Genomic DNA, 15,326 nt, shown 5'->3' on the forward strand with positions numbered 1-15,326 from the left:
ACAGGTATGTTCTTGATTGTGGGTAATTGCTCGTTGAAATTTCTGTGGGAGGTAATGAAACTTGAGATCTCTTATTCTGCCAACCTGTTCCAAACATTTATTCATTTTTGTAAAAATTACATTTAGGATTTTAACTTTCTTCTTTTCTCTCTCCTTCCCTGCATTCCTGCCATCCAACCTTTTCATGGGTGTTAAAAAAATACTGATATGAATTATGTAGTATATTTCTCTTTGCATACATATGTAGGTCTGGATAATATAAGATGTATGAACATCTTTAATTTTTTAAAGAATTATTTATATTACTGTCTAAAGTCACTGGACCAGTTCATAATTTCCTTAGCAGAATAAAAGGGGTGATTTTTTTCTCAGCATCTTTGTTAACACTTAGTGTGAAATGTTATTACTAGGTTTTTAGTGACATTCTCCTGATTCTAGAAAATTCTATCTCATTTCAAATGATTATTAGGCTTTTCTATGAATTGCCCAATTTAATATTTTGCTTGTTTACTGTGTTAACTTTTGTTAATGTTTAGCTTTCGATGTATACTGAATACAAACTCTTGCAAATATCTCTAAGTTTGAAATTATATTTTAGCTGTCTGGTACATTTTTAGGAAGAGAAATTGTTCATTATTATGAAATCAAATGTGTCAATATTTTTCCTTAATATTTGTGTTTTTTATGCTTCATTCAAGAAATATCTCATCTTATAAAAATATTATTATTTTATATGTTCATTTTAAATTTAAATTGGTCTTGAAAATTAAGGCTTTTAATATTTAATTAAGTTAAATTCTCCATTTAAAAATATTTCATTACCTCTCCCCAGATTTCATTCCCCTTTATTATATTCTCTCACTGAAACATACCTCTGTTTTATTGTATTTCTATATTTGTCTCTGGGATTATTTGTTCATGTCTTTACTTCTATTAACTATAACTGCAATAATAATAATAACATAACAACATAAGCACTAATATTTAGTCAACACCCACAAACACACAAACTAAGGCAAACTCTGAATTAAAGCAGATCCTGTAAGGATTTAAGTCATTGTCTTAACAGACACATTACTCAGGGTCGGTTTTGCCCTCCAAATCCAGGAACCACAGATGTTAAATCGTATAACTGACTTTTTCCTATACTTTTACTTAGGTATATATCAATGTACCAATTGAATAAAATAAGTCAAATAAAAAAGCCATCATGTCCTGTTATATATATCCTTTACTGATTTCATCCTTAAGACATGGATCTCTACTATTTATTTATTTATATGTCTAATATCTACATCTCGAATATGAAGGTACATATTAACGTAATAAATTATGTGATCATGTTCTAAAGGAAGTTTTTGTCCAAGCAATGGAAACTGTGGTTTGATTATTCCTTTACTCCATTGATCAGCTGTTACTTTGTTTACTGTAATTAGGTGGTAAAGAAACCTAAATTATAGGTGAAAAGATGGTAGGAACTTCTACAGTTAAATGTCCAGAATAGGGTTTTCCACATTTCCTTTCCCAAGGAAAATGTTATTTTCCCACTAGTTATTTTTCATACGTATCCTCAAAAGGATCTTTAAAAAGTGTCACCAACTTTCATGGCTGCAAATATTGTGCTCACTAGTAATTCCCTTTTGGACAACTTTGATTTAAATGGCAAATGAATATTGAAGAAACTTTAAAAGCCACACTAATATACAATGAAATGCAATAGAGATGGAGATTTTCTAAGATGCAAAAACTCATATAGAGCTGCCAAACCTACTTATACTAAAAACAAGTGAGAAAAATGTGGACTGCCTCCTGAGCTTTCAAAAACCATCAGACACTCAATATGTAGTAATGACTGAACATATTCACTGTACTTAAAGCCTATATAAAAAGAAGCATCTAGAGAAATTTGAATTAAAGAAGATTCTGTGAAATTTGCCTAAGTACAGAATGCACATCTATTTTGAATTTTCTTTTATTTAAGACAAGTGGCAGATAATTTCACAGCTGTCAGTTAATGCACATAATGAATGCCTTATCAAAGGATGAAAGCATGAAGTTGTATTCATGTTCCCCAAGTATGTAAAATAAATTCAAAAGGATGTCAAGATCTTGTATGAAATAAAAAATGCAGGAACACTTTGGTTTAGCAATGTGTCAGGGAGAGGTGGGGTGGAGATGGGATTGAACACTCACCCTTGTCTCTCTATAAATTAAATCAATAGGAGAGTAGGCAATGCAGTAACTGCTTTATCACTCAGATTTTTGCATCAGTTTCTCAGGACTTTTTTATATGGCATGTCTGTTTGACATGGGGGGCTAACTTTAATAAATTGCTTTGAAACACTTTATCTTTTAAATTTACTACTAAATTCTATCAAGCTTTAGCTTTTGTAATCTATGGGAGTTTTTTTAAAAATCTAGAAACAAGGTATAAGGAGATTCTCCAACTGGAAAAAAAGAAGATAATGATAATAGTAACAAAAAAGAACTCCATAATGTTAACATTGTGTACGTTTAAAAAGTCTGTCTTATCTATCTAATCTCCTATCATGGCATTCCATGAAATTGTACCAGAATTACTTTTAGATTTCTGAAAATGAAATACTTAGACCCTATCATTAATAGTATTATGATAATAATTGTCTCAATTTTAATAAGTCAGTCAATAAATAGAACATATGAGAAATTAGACTTGCATCAACTTACTGAAAACAACATAAAACTTAAATATTTTGGGCAAAGCATGTAATGACATACTTAAAACATGGGATTATATTCTGTGTGAAGACAGAGTGATATCTGCCTTTCTTATTCATTTTAGTTTCCTTCTATGCACATCTCTGAAAATCAGTATAGCTTTGCAGTCTTAAATTTTACTTTTGGCCTGATGTTATAATCCAGCCTAATAAAATAAGGACACTAACATCAACTTATTAAATAGTTTTAGAGTTTTATTTTATTTTTACCAAACATTTAAAGAAGAAATCATTCTAAAATTAATTTTTCAGACAATAGGATAATAGAATGCACTTCTTATTGCATTTTAGAAAGCCAGCATCAGCCGGGTGCGGTGACTCACGCCTGTAATCCCAGCACTTTGGGAGGCTGAGGCAGTGGATCACAAGGTCAGGAGTTCAAGACCAGCCTGGCCAACATAGTGAAACTCTGTCTGTACTAAAAATAAAAATTAGCCAGGCATGGCGGCAGGCGACTATAGTCCCAGCTGCTTGGGAGGCTGAGACAGGAGAATCGTTTGAACCCCCAGGAATCAGAGGTTTCAGTGAGCTGAGATTGTGCCACTGCATTCCAGCCTGGGTGACACAGTGAAACTGTCTCAAAAAAAAAAAAGGAAAGGAAAGAAAAGAAGGAAGGAAAGACAGAAGGAAGGAAGGAAGGAAGAAAGAGAGAGAGAGAAAGAAAGAGAGAGAGAGAAAGAAAGAGAGAGAGAAAGAAAGAGAGACAGAGAGAGAGAGAAAGAAAGAAAGAAACAAAGAAAGAAAGCAAGAAAGAAAGAAAGAAAAAGAAAAAAGAAAGCAAGCCAGAATCACTCTCATGACAAAACAAAACCACTAAAGACCTGGGTCAGGACTTTGTTATTCATAACAATAAAAGTAGACACAGCACTGGCATATTTATGTCAGTCTCCTAAGTCCCAATTCCACAGGTGTGAGCAGAGGGCCAGGTGACACCAGCACATGCAGTAGGTTGCATTACAGGAGATGAATTCTAAGTTTACAGAACCTGAATTTTTTATAACAGACAGTGAGCATTCTTGCTCCTTGTTCCAGAGGTAGTAGCTATCTTTACCTTCCAAGAGTACGAGCTAAGTAGTTTCACTTTACTCTGGTGAAAGATACTATCTCTTATTTTCTAAGACTGTTTCCTTTACAAACACTTTTGAAAAGTTAACATGGAGCAATATTAGTCCATTTCTCTGCTTGCAAAACATGCAGAAATGTGAGAGACGCATGGAGAATTATACTTCTTTTTTTTTTTTTTTGAGATGGAGTCTTGCTCTGTCACCCAGGCTGGAGTGGGGTGGCACGATCTCGGCTCACTGCAAGCTCCACCTCCCAGGTTCACGCCGTTCTCCTGCCTCAGCCTCCTGAGTAGCTGGGACTACAGGTGCCTGCCACCAGGCCCGGCTAATTTTTTTGTATTTTTAGTAGAGATAGGGTTTCACCGTATTGGCCAGGATGGTCTCGATCTCCTGACCTCGTGATCCACCCACCTCAGCCTCCCAAAGTGCTGGGATTACAGGCCTGAGCCACAGCACCTGGCCAAGAATTATATTTCAACAATATCAAGAGTGTGATGATTAATGTTGAGTGTCAGCTTGATTGGATTGAAGGATGCAAAGTATTGTTCCTGGGTGTGTCTGTGAAGTGTTGCCAAAGGAGATTAACATTTGAGTCAGTGAACTGGGAAAGTAGACCCACCTTCCATCTGGGTGGGCACAATCTAATTAGCTGCCAGCATGGCCAACACAAAAAAAGGCAGAAGAACATGGAAAGAGTAGACTGGCTTAGTCTTCTGGCCTACATCTTTCTGCCATGCTGGATGCTCCCTGCCCTCGAACATCAGACTCCAAGTTGTTCAGCTCTGGGACTCAAACTGACTTCCTTGCCCTTCAGCTTGCAGATGGCTTAATACTCCTTAATAAACTCCACTTTATATATATATACATCTATCATATTAGTTATGTTTCTCTACAGAACCCTGACTAATACAAAGAGTTATTATAAAATACAGTGAATATGATTGTATGATACTGGCTGAAGAACAGACAAATAAACCAAAGACCCAAGTCAAGCAACAAATCTACATATATAGATTTTTTTTGTAAATGTGCCACTGCAGTAGCAGTGTACTCAGGAAAGATAGCATTGTCAATAACTGTTTTGTGTTAATTGGATATTCATATGGAAATTATGTATGAATGTGTATCTATGAGGGTATACACGCATACGTACATATGTTATATACAGACACAAATATAATTATATATATGCATGTATTATATATATGTGTATATGTGTACACACACAATGACCTCTCTTTTACAGACATAAATATACTCACATCCCTATTTATATATGTGTGTGTATATATATATATATATACACACACATACACACATGTTGACTTCTACTTCATACTCTACACACAATCAAGATGAATTATAAATTTAAATATAAAATATAAAATATACTTCTAAGACATAAGATACTTTTATGAGTAGGTTTTTAACCATTCCTGAAGAGAGACAGATTTGGGTAGTGATGGAAGCTCATTGCCCTCCTCTTTTGGTAGCAAGCGAGATACCTGCCTCAGCAGATCTGAGTTAGCTCAATGTTGGGAGAGACTGAGACTAATGAATGTCTTTCAGAATATCCCCTTTCCTACAAAGTCACTTTCTAGCCAAGAAGCTTAAACTCTTGGAAGTCTCATATATTTTTACATAACCTCATATATTTTTACATAGTCTCATATATTGCTCCTGCTTCCCATTCTCTATAACTAAGTAAGGTATATTATTAAGGCAATCTTCCTTTCTGCTCAAATGTTTGCCAATATGCATGTAATCCACTAATGCCCAGTGGAAGCTATTTCATGTTATAATATAAGGTTCTGTTCACTCTGTTCCTTTTCTGCTTGTAAGATCTTCACAATATAGTTTTCTACAGCAATATTGTTTTATATCTGCAAATCCTTTTTGAAGACACTTGTTGGACATGAAGAAACATATTCCACTCTACCAGATGCTATGAGTTTTCAGATGACAGTTTAACTGGTCCAGCCATGGGTGGGTATAATTTCCTCATAATTTTGGTAACATGTCATCTTCTTCTAGCCTTGTAGTGAGTCAGCTGGCTGTGGAGTCACTAGCCCTCCTTTAAAGATGCACTGAAATGTCTATCCTAAGCCTTAAAGGAGTCAGTTTGTCAAGGAAAGTATCTAGTAGCCAGCTAGTCTGTTAGCTCAATACCTAGCCAGGTGTCAAACATGTCTGCCTTGTCTCTTGAGGCTCTTGAAGAAACACACTGGCAGTAGAAATGCCTGTCAATCACGAAGTCCCCAAACAAGTAGTTTTCTTACAGGACATGTAGATTTTTGATATGGTTTGGCTGTGTCCCCACCCAAATCTCATCTTGAATTCTCACATGTCGTGGGGGAAACCCAGTGGGAGGTAATTGAATTATGGGGGCAGGTCTTTCCCATGCTGTTCTCATGATAGTGAATAAGTCTCACAAATCTGATGGTTTAAAATGGGAATCTCACTGAACAAGTTTTCTCTCTTTGCTGACTGCCATCCATTTAAGACGTGACTTGCTTCTCTTTGCCTTCCACCATGATTATGAGGCATCCACAGCCATATGGAACTGTTAAGTCCATTAAACCTTTCTTTTGTAAATTGCCCAATCTAGGGTATGTCTTTATCAGCAGCATGAAAATGGACTAATACAATAAATTAGTACCAGTAGAGTGGGACTTTGCTGAAAAGATACCTGAAAATGTGGAAGGAATTTCAGAACTGGGTCACAGGCAGAGGTTGGAATAGTTTGGAGGACTCAGAAGAAGACAGGAGGAAAATGTATGAAAGTTCGGAACTTCCCAGAAGCTTGTTGAATGACTTTGACCAAAATACTGATAATTATACAGACAATGAAATCCAGTCTGAGGTAGTCTCAGATGGAGGAAATTGTTGGGAAATGGAGCAGAGGTGACTGGCGGCATTTTGTCCCTGCTGTAGAGATTTATGGAACTTTGACCCTGAGAGAGATGATTTAGGGTATCTGTTGGAGGAATGTCTAAGCAGCAAAGCATTCAAGATGTGACTTGGGTGCTGTTAAAGGCATTCAGTTTTAAAAGGGAAACAGCATAAAAGTTGGGAAAATTCACAGCCTGGTAATGAACTAGAAAAAAAATCCAAAGCTGAAACTGGATCCCTTCCTTACACCTTATACAAAAATCAATTCAAGATGGATTAAAGACTTAAATATTAGACCTAAAACCATAAAAACCCTAGAAGAAAACCTAGGCATTACCATTCAAGACATAGGCATGGGCAAGGACTTCATGTCTAAAACACCAAAAGCAATGGCAACAAAAGCTAAAATTGACAAATGGGATCTCATTAAACTAAAGAGCTTCTGCACAGCAAAAGAAACCACCATCAGAGTGAACAGGCAACCTACAAAATGGGAGAAAATGTTCGCAACCTACTCATCTGACAAAGGGCTAATATCCAGAATCTACAATGAACTCCAACAAATTTACAAGAAAAAAACAAACAACCCCATCAAAAAGTGGGCGAAGGACATGAACAGACACTTCTCAAAAGAAGACATTTATGCAGCCAAAAAACACATGAAAAAATGCTCACCATCACTGGCCATCAGAGAAATGCAAATCAAAACCACAATGAGATACCATCTCACACCAGTTAGAATGGCAATCATTAAAAAGTCAGGAAACAACAGGTGCTGGAGAGGATGTGGAGAAATAGGAACACTTTGACACTGTTGGTGGGACTATAAACTAGTTCAACCATTGTGGAAGTCAGTATGGCGATTCCTCAGGGATCTAGAACTAGAAATACCATTTGACTCAGCCATCCCATTACTGGGTATATACCCAAAGAACTATAAATCATGCTGCTATAAAGACACATGCACACGTATGTTTATTGCCGCATTATTCACAATAGCAAAGACTTGGAACCAACCCAAATGTCCAACAATGATAGACTGGATTAAGAAAATGTGGCACATATACACCATGGAATACTATGCAGCCATAAAAAATGATGAGTTCATGTCCTTTGTAGGGACATGGATGAAATTGGAAATCATCATTCTCAGTAAACTATTGCAAGAACAAAAAACCAAACACCGCATATTCTCACTCATAGGTGGGAATTGAACAATGAGAACACATGGACACAGGAAGGGGAACATCACACTCTGGGGACTGTTGTGGGGTGGGGGGAGGGGGGAGGGATAGCATTGGGAGATATACCTAATGCTAGATGATGAGTTAGTGGGTGCAGCACACCAGCATGGCACATGTATACATATGTAACTTACCTGCACATTGCACACATGTACTCTAAAACCTAAAGTATAATAATAATAAATAAATAAATAAAAAAGAAAAAAAAATCCAGTTTTTCTGAAGAGAAATTCAAGCTGGCTGCAGAAATTTGCATAATTAACCAGGAGCCAAATGTTAATTATCAAGACAATGAGGAAAATATCTCCAGGGTATGTCACAGACCTTTGTGGCAGTGCCTCCCATCACAGGCCTGGAGGTTTAGGAATGAAAAATGGTACCATGGGCTGGGCCCAGGGTCTCGTACTGTATGCAGCCTAGGGACTTGGTGCCCTGCATCCCAGCTGCTCTAGCTGGAACTGAAAGGAGCCAACATGGAGCTTGGGCCATGGCTTCAGAGGGTACAACCCCCAGCCCCTGGCAGCTTCCACATGGTGTTGAGCCTGTGAATTAGAGAAGTCAAGGACTGGATTTTGGGAACCTCCACCTAGATTTCAGAGGATGTATGAAAATGTCTGGATGGCCAGGCAGAAGTTTGCTGCAGAGGCAGGGCTGTCATGGATAACATCTGCTACTGCAGTAGGGAAGGGAAATGTGGGTGTGGAGCCCCCACACAGAGTCCCTACTGGGATACCTCCTAGTGGAGCTGTGAGAAGAGCGCCACCATCCTCCAGACCCCAGGAAAGTAGATCCACTGACAGCTTGCACCATTTGCCTGGAAAAACCGCAGACAATGCCAGCCCATGAAAGGCAGGAGGGGGGCTATACCCTGCAAAGCCACAGAGGCAGAGATGCCCAAGGCCATGGGAGCTCACTTCCTGCATCAGCAAGGCCTGGATATGAGACATGAAGTCAAAGGAGATTATTTTGGAGCTTTAAGATTTGACTGCCCTTCTGGATTTTGGACTTAATGGGGCATGTGGCTACATTGTTTTGGCCAATTTCTCTCATTTGAAATGGCTGTATTTACCCAATGCCTGTACCTCCATTGTATCTCGGATGTAACTAACTTGCATTTGATTTTACAGGCTCATAGGTGGAAGACACTTGCCTTGTCTCAGATGAGACTTTGGACTGTGGACTTTTGAGTTAATGCTGAAATGAGTTAAGATTTTGGGAGACTGTTGAAAAGGCATGACTGGTTTTGAAATGTGAGGACATGAGATTTGGGAGGGACCAGGTGTGCAATGTTACGGTTTGGCTGTGTCCCTACTGGAATCTCATCTTGAATTCCCACATGTTGTGGAAGGAACCCAGTGGGAGGTAATTGAATCATGGGGGCAGGATTTTCTTGTGCTGTTCTTGTGGTAGTGATTAAGTCTCATGAGATCTGATGGTTTTAAAAATGTTAGTCTCCCTCCACAAGCTCTCTCTCTTTGCCTGCTGCCATCCATATAAGACATGACTTGCTTCTCCTTGCCTTTCACCATGACTGTGAGGATTCCCCAGCCACATGGAACTGTAAGTCCATTAAACCTCTTTCTTTTGTTAATTGCCCAGTCTTGGGTGTGCCTTTATTAGCGTGAAAACAGACTAATACAATTTTCTATGGAAAAAAAATTCTGGAGGTCTCCATGCCTCGTTTGAGCATTGGGTGCTGGATACCAAGGGCTGGAGCTGATTTGGTGTGGGGACAAAACTGTCACAGGAAATAAAATGACCATAGTGTTAAATAATTTGAACCCCATGAATAAGATGGTTAATTCCACAAGAACACTGCCAACATCAGAAAAATCTGCCTTTCGGCCCAGGCTGACCATGGAAAAGCTATCCTAAATGACTTCCTTGTATCTAGTAATGAAATCATCCTGAGTTGCCCAGCAAGCAAGAATTTGATACAGTAATTCTAAAATCTTATAGAAACACAAAGTGGCAATAATAGCCAAGACACATCTGAATGACAGTAAATCAAGGTACATGGATATAAGATTCAAGGGATCACTATAAAATGCACTTCTGTTTCACTACATTATGCAGAAAAGTCAGGCTATCCATATTTAGAGCAGGCAGAGAACCCTGACTGGGTTGCGGGTAGAAAGACTGGTAGTCTTCACCTGCCCCTCATATATCCTGAGTCACTTGATAAACCCTCTAGAACATGTAGATTTTGTCGTGGAAGTATAAACTGATGTTTGCATTTTTGGTAGATGTATCATTTCGGTAGATGTGATGGAATAAGTCTATCCACAGTTACAAGCAGTGCTGTGAGAAGTCTGGGTCAAAAACATCCACCTACTTTTAGTGATAGTAAGAGAAAGTGATAGTTTCACTTTAATAATGAAACTTAAATTTACTCCACAAGATGCCTGTTCTCTCCTCAAGCATATTTTAGAACATATTAAGGTACTCATACAGACTGATTTTACTCGTAAATTCCTAGAATAAAGAGCAGAGGGAGACTAAGTTACAAGTGGATTTTAATTCTAAAGGAGAGCAACTGTATGACTGGAGCAATGGCTTTTAGGACATCAATGATTCTTATTTTTACTTCTCTACAGATAGAAAATGTGTTTACCAGTTCAATAGGTGGGTATAACATTAGAATTGACCACTTTCACAGAATCTATAGTCAAAAAAAAAAAAACATCAAAAAGGGAGTTCTTTTGAAAACCTGTGAGGAGATTGTATATAAAGAATCTTCAAAATGTTTATGGAAAAATGGATACTGTGAAAAACTCTGCATGGAATTTATTTTTTTTTGCACAAAATAAAAAACTAACTCATTATCAAACGTCTGAACAGGATCTAATTTGAGGAACTAAGAAGGTTAAGACATCAGTTTGAAAGAATCTCTATCAGAGCCACGTGGATTCTGCTAAAACTTAAACAAGAACAAACATTAAGTTCATGGTAAAGCTTGAGTGGAAAAATAGTGAAATAATTCCTGCTTTATGAAAAGTTTATGAGAACAATGCCCCTAAGGAAATCAACAGTTTACAAATACATAAGTTGCTTTAGAAAGGGACAAGATAATGTTGAAAATTAAGCCTGTGGAGGCAGACCATCTACATCAGTTTGCCAGGAAAAATTAATCTCATTCATGCTTTAGTTGGAGAGGACCAACAAATGACAGCAGAAACAGTAACCAACACCACAGAAACCTCAATTGGTTCAATGTACACAATTCTGACTGAAAAATTAAACTTGAGCAAAATTTCCACCCAATGGGTGCCCAATCTGTTTTATCCAGGACATTTGCGCACAAGAGCTGAGCTTTTGATGAAAATCTGAAACAAATGGGATCAAGACCCTGAAACATTTCTTCAAATAATTGTTATAAGAGATGAAATATGGCTTTACCAGTACTATTCTAAAGACAAAGCACAATCAAAGCAATGGCTACCAAGATGTGGAAGTGGTCCAGTCAAAGCAAAAGCAGATCAGTCAAGAGCAAAGGTCATGGCAAATTTTGGGGGGAATGCTCAAGGTACTTTGCTTGTTGACTTTTTGGATGGCCAAAGGATTATAATATTTGCTTGTTATGAGGGTGTTTTGAGAAAGCCAGAGCTTTAGCAGAAAAATGTCCAGGAAAGCTTCATCAGAGAGTACTTCTCCACCATGAAAAAGCTCCTGCTCATTCCTATTATCAAGCAAGGGCAATTTTATGAGAGTTTTGATGAAAAATCACTAGGCATCCACCTTACTGTCCTGAATTGACTCTTTCCGACTTATTTTTGTTCCTTAAAAATCTTTAAAAGGTACTTATTTTTTTTCAGACAATAATGTAAAAAATACTGCATTTGCATGGTTAATTCACAGAATCCTCAGTTCTTTATGAATGGGCCAAGTGATTAGTATCATCATTTACAAAATTGTCTTTATCTTGATGAAGTTTATATTGAGAATTAAAGTTTATATATTTTTTAATTTATATCTTTTAGTTATATTTTTCCATGAATTTTTTGAAGTTCTATCCTATAAAGTTTAAGAAAATTATGAAGTTTTATTAGGCAAAAGGAAAGAAACCTGTGTTTTTTGAGTTGATTCTGAAAAATATATAAAGTTTATGTGATGCTATCTTGAAAAAGAATAAACGATAAATCGATAAATTAGATTTTTAGAATTAAAAATGGGAGCTTAGAAGACATGTCATTCAGATTCTAAAGTTCAGATGAGTGCAATTTGCAGTTAGTAGTCACCCACATCCCAAGTTCTTCTTGCTATAATGTGTTAGAAACTTCATAGCTCTATCGATATTACAGCTGATACAGTAGAGAAAATGGTGTAAATATCGCAAAACTTTGTTCCTCATAGACAATGAAAGCCACTTTTATAAAATTTAATAGTGGAGACACTCCTCCAGTTATAATATTCATTTCTAAAATATTTGCTGTGATATTGAGGCAAGTGTTCTCTTATTCTTATGGTCCCAGAATAAGCCATAATATTTCACTCAAGAACAAATTTCTCAGAAACATGAGGATGTGAGACAAAGGCAAACAGAGAAGCTGGCAGAAGCTCAGGGGTAGATATATTTGGAGCTCCCCTCAAATGGTACTGCCCTTGAAACAAATCCAAAGGGAGATGAATCAAGGTATGATTCACAACAGATGAAGATTATGATACCTAAACCTGTACCTGAGGCAGAAAATGAGCATATGTTTATTGCATGTGTCTTGAAAAGGAATACATTTATGTATATATTTATATTTTTATATATATTTATATATATATAATATACTTCAAGGAATATATGTTTATTCCAAGTACATTCCTGCTGAGTTTTTGCAATACATACCATCACAATTTTATTATAGACATGTTATCAGTTGATTTGAAAAACCCAGCACAATATGACCTCTTGACAAAATGTGATGGCCAATTTTAGGTGTCAGTTTGACTGAATTAAGGAATACTTAGAAAACTAAAGAGATAATTATTTTGGAGTGTGTCTGTGAGGGTATTTCCAGAGGAGATTGGCATGTGAGTCTGAATGGATCAAGTGGGGAAAATGCACCCTCAATATGGATGAGCACCATCCAATTAGCTGGGGGCTCTCAGATAGAACAAAAACAGAAGAAAAGGCCAATGAGTCTCTCTCTTTCCTGGAACTCTTCTTCTCCTGCCCTTGAATACCAGAACTACAGGATTTCTGGCCTTTGGACTCCTTATTGGAACCAAAACTTACTCTAGTTATGGATATGCCTTCCCTGTATGCAATGCTTCGACAAACCAACATTGGTGGACTTAGAGACTACCTTATTTGCTGTCATGGTATTCCCAGACATTTTGTTCTTATTATTTTTGTCCAAGGAACTCACTTTGCAGCAAAAGAATTGCAGCAACGGGCTCGTGTTCATTGAATTCACTGATCTTATTGTGTTCCTGTCATTCTGAAGCAGCTAGCTTGATAAAACATGGAATGGACTTTTGAAGGCTAGAGCAAGTTTCTCTATAAGGCTGTATATACTCTGAATCAGCATCCTGTATACAGTACTGCTTCTCCCATAGCCAGTGTTCACAGGACCAGTAATCAAGGAATGGAAATGGAAGTAATACCACTCCCTGTTACTCCTCATAATCCACCAGCACAATTTTTGCTTCCTCTTCCCAAGACTTTATGCTCTGCTAACCTAGGGGCCTTAGGTGCAGAGGGAGTAATGCTTCCACCAGGAGATACATAAAAGATTCCATTGAGCTAGAAGTTAAGACTAACACCTGACACTTTAGGGTCTTCATGTCTCTGAGTAAACGGGCTAAGAAAAGGGATATGGTGTTAGCTGGGATGATTGATCCAGACTACTGAAGGGAATTTGGACTACCACTCCACAGTGGAGGTAAAGAAGAGTATGTCTGGAATACAAGAGATTGCTTAGGTTGTCCCTTAGTATTTAATGTACTATAATTAAGGTCAATGGGAAATTATGACAACTCAATCCAGTTAAGACTAAGAATGGTCCATATACTTCAGAAATGAGGTTTTGGATTACCCTGCTAGGTGAAGAACTATGACCAGCTGAGTTTCTTTCTGAAGATGAAGGGAATACAGAATGGGTAGTAGAAGAAGGTAGCTAAAAATACCAGATATAACTACATGACCAGTTACAGAAATGAGGGCTATAATTGTCAAGAGCATTTCTGTTCTATTTTGTTTAAAAATATGTTTGTGTGTATAAATACATATGTCAAACAAATGTCTTTGTTCTAATTCCTGTCTCATTTCATTATGTAACATAAGATTTTTTGAATTTATATTAGTTTTTAAGTATTATTATTTTTGCGTCATAGTATTTAAGTTATGAGATATCAAGAGAAGAGTAAACATTACTCAAGGGCATTATCTCCTCTTCTGGGGAAGGTATTAGTGCATTTTTCATTGTATGCAAGGCAGTTAGATGTGAACTATTATCTTGTTACTGTCTTTGGAGAGTAAATGTGGTTTAAGGAGATGCATATGGGTGCCAACTTGATAAGGGGTAGACTTATGATGGTTAATGTTAGATGTCAACTTGACTGGAGAAAGGACTACCTAGATAACTGGTAAATGATTTTTAGGAGTGTGTTTGTAAAGACGTTTCCAGAGGAGATTGGCATGGAAGTCTGAGTGGACTAAGTCGTGAACATGTGTCCTCAATGTAGATGGTCATCATCCAATCAACTGGGGGGCTCAAATAAAACAAAAACAGGGGAAAAGTCCAGTTCATCTCACTTTTTCCATCTGGAACTTGGATACCCTCTTTTTGTTCTGCCCTGGAATACCAAAAATCCAGAACCTCTGGCCTTTGAACTCCAGAACTTACACTAACAGGACCCATGGGCTGTCAGGCCTTTGAACTTGAACTGAGCCACAGCACCAGGATTTGGCTAGATATATCCTGGTGTATCTAGTTTGCAGAAGGCCTGCCATGAGATTTCTTAGCCTGTTATATTATGTGAGCTAATTCCCCTAATGAATTTGTTCTCATATATCTATACAGCCATGTGTCAATTAATGATGGGTATATGTTCTAAGAACTGTATTATTAGGCAATTTTGTCCTTGTGCAAATATCATAGAGTGTACTTATACAAATCTAAGTAGTATAGCCTACTACACACCTAAGTTATGTGATATAGCATATTGCTCCTAGGCTAGAAATCTGTAAAGCATGTTACTCTACTGAATGCTGAAGGCAATTGAAACACAATGGTATTTCTGTATATAAACATATCTGAACATAGAAAATGTACAATAGAAATATGGTATCAAAGATGAAACATGATATACTGTTTAGGGCACTTACCATGAATGGAGCTTGCAAGACTGGAAACTGGCCTGGGTGAGTATATGGG

This window comes from Pongo pygmaeus, chromosome 3 (genome assembly GCF_028885625.2).
Source record: "Pongo pygmaeus isolate AG05252 chromosome 3, NHGRI_mPonPyg2-v2.0_pri, whole genome shotgun sequence".
NCBI classification, from domain to species: domain Eukaryota; kingdom Metazoa; phylum Chordata; class Mammalia; order Primates; family Hominidae; genus Pongo; species Pongo pygmaeus.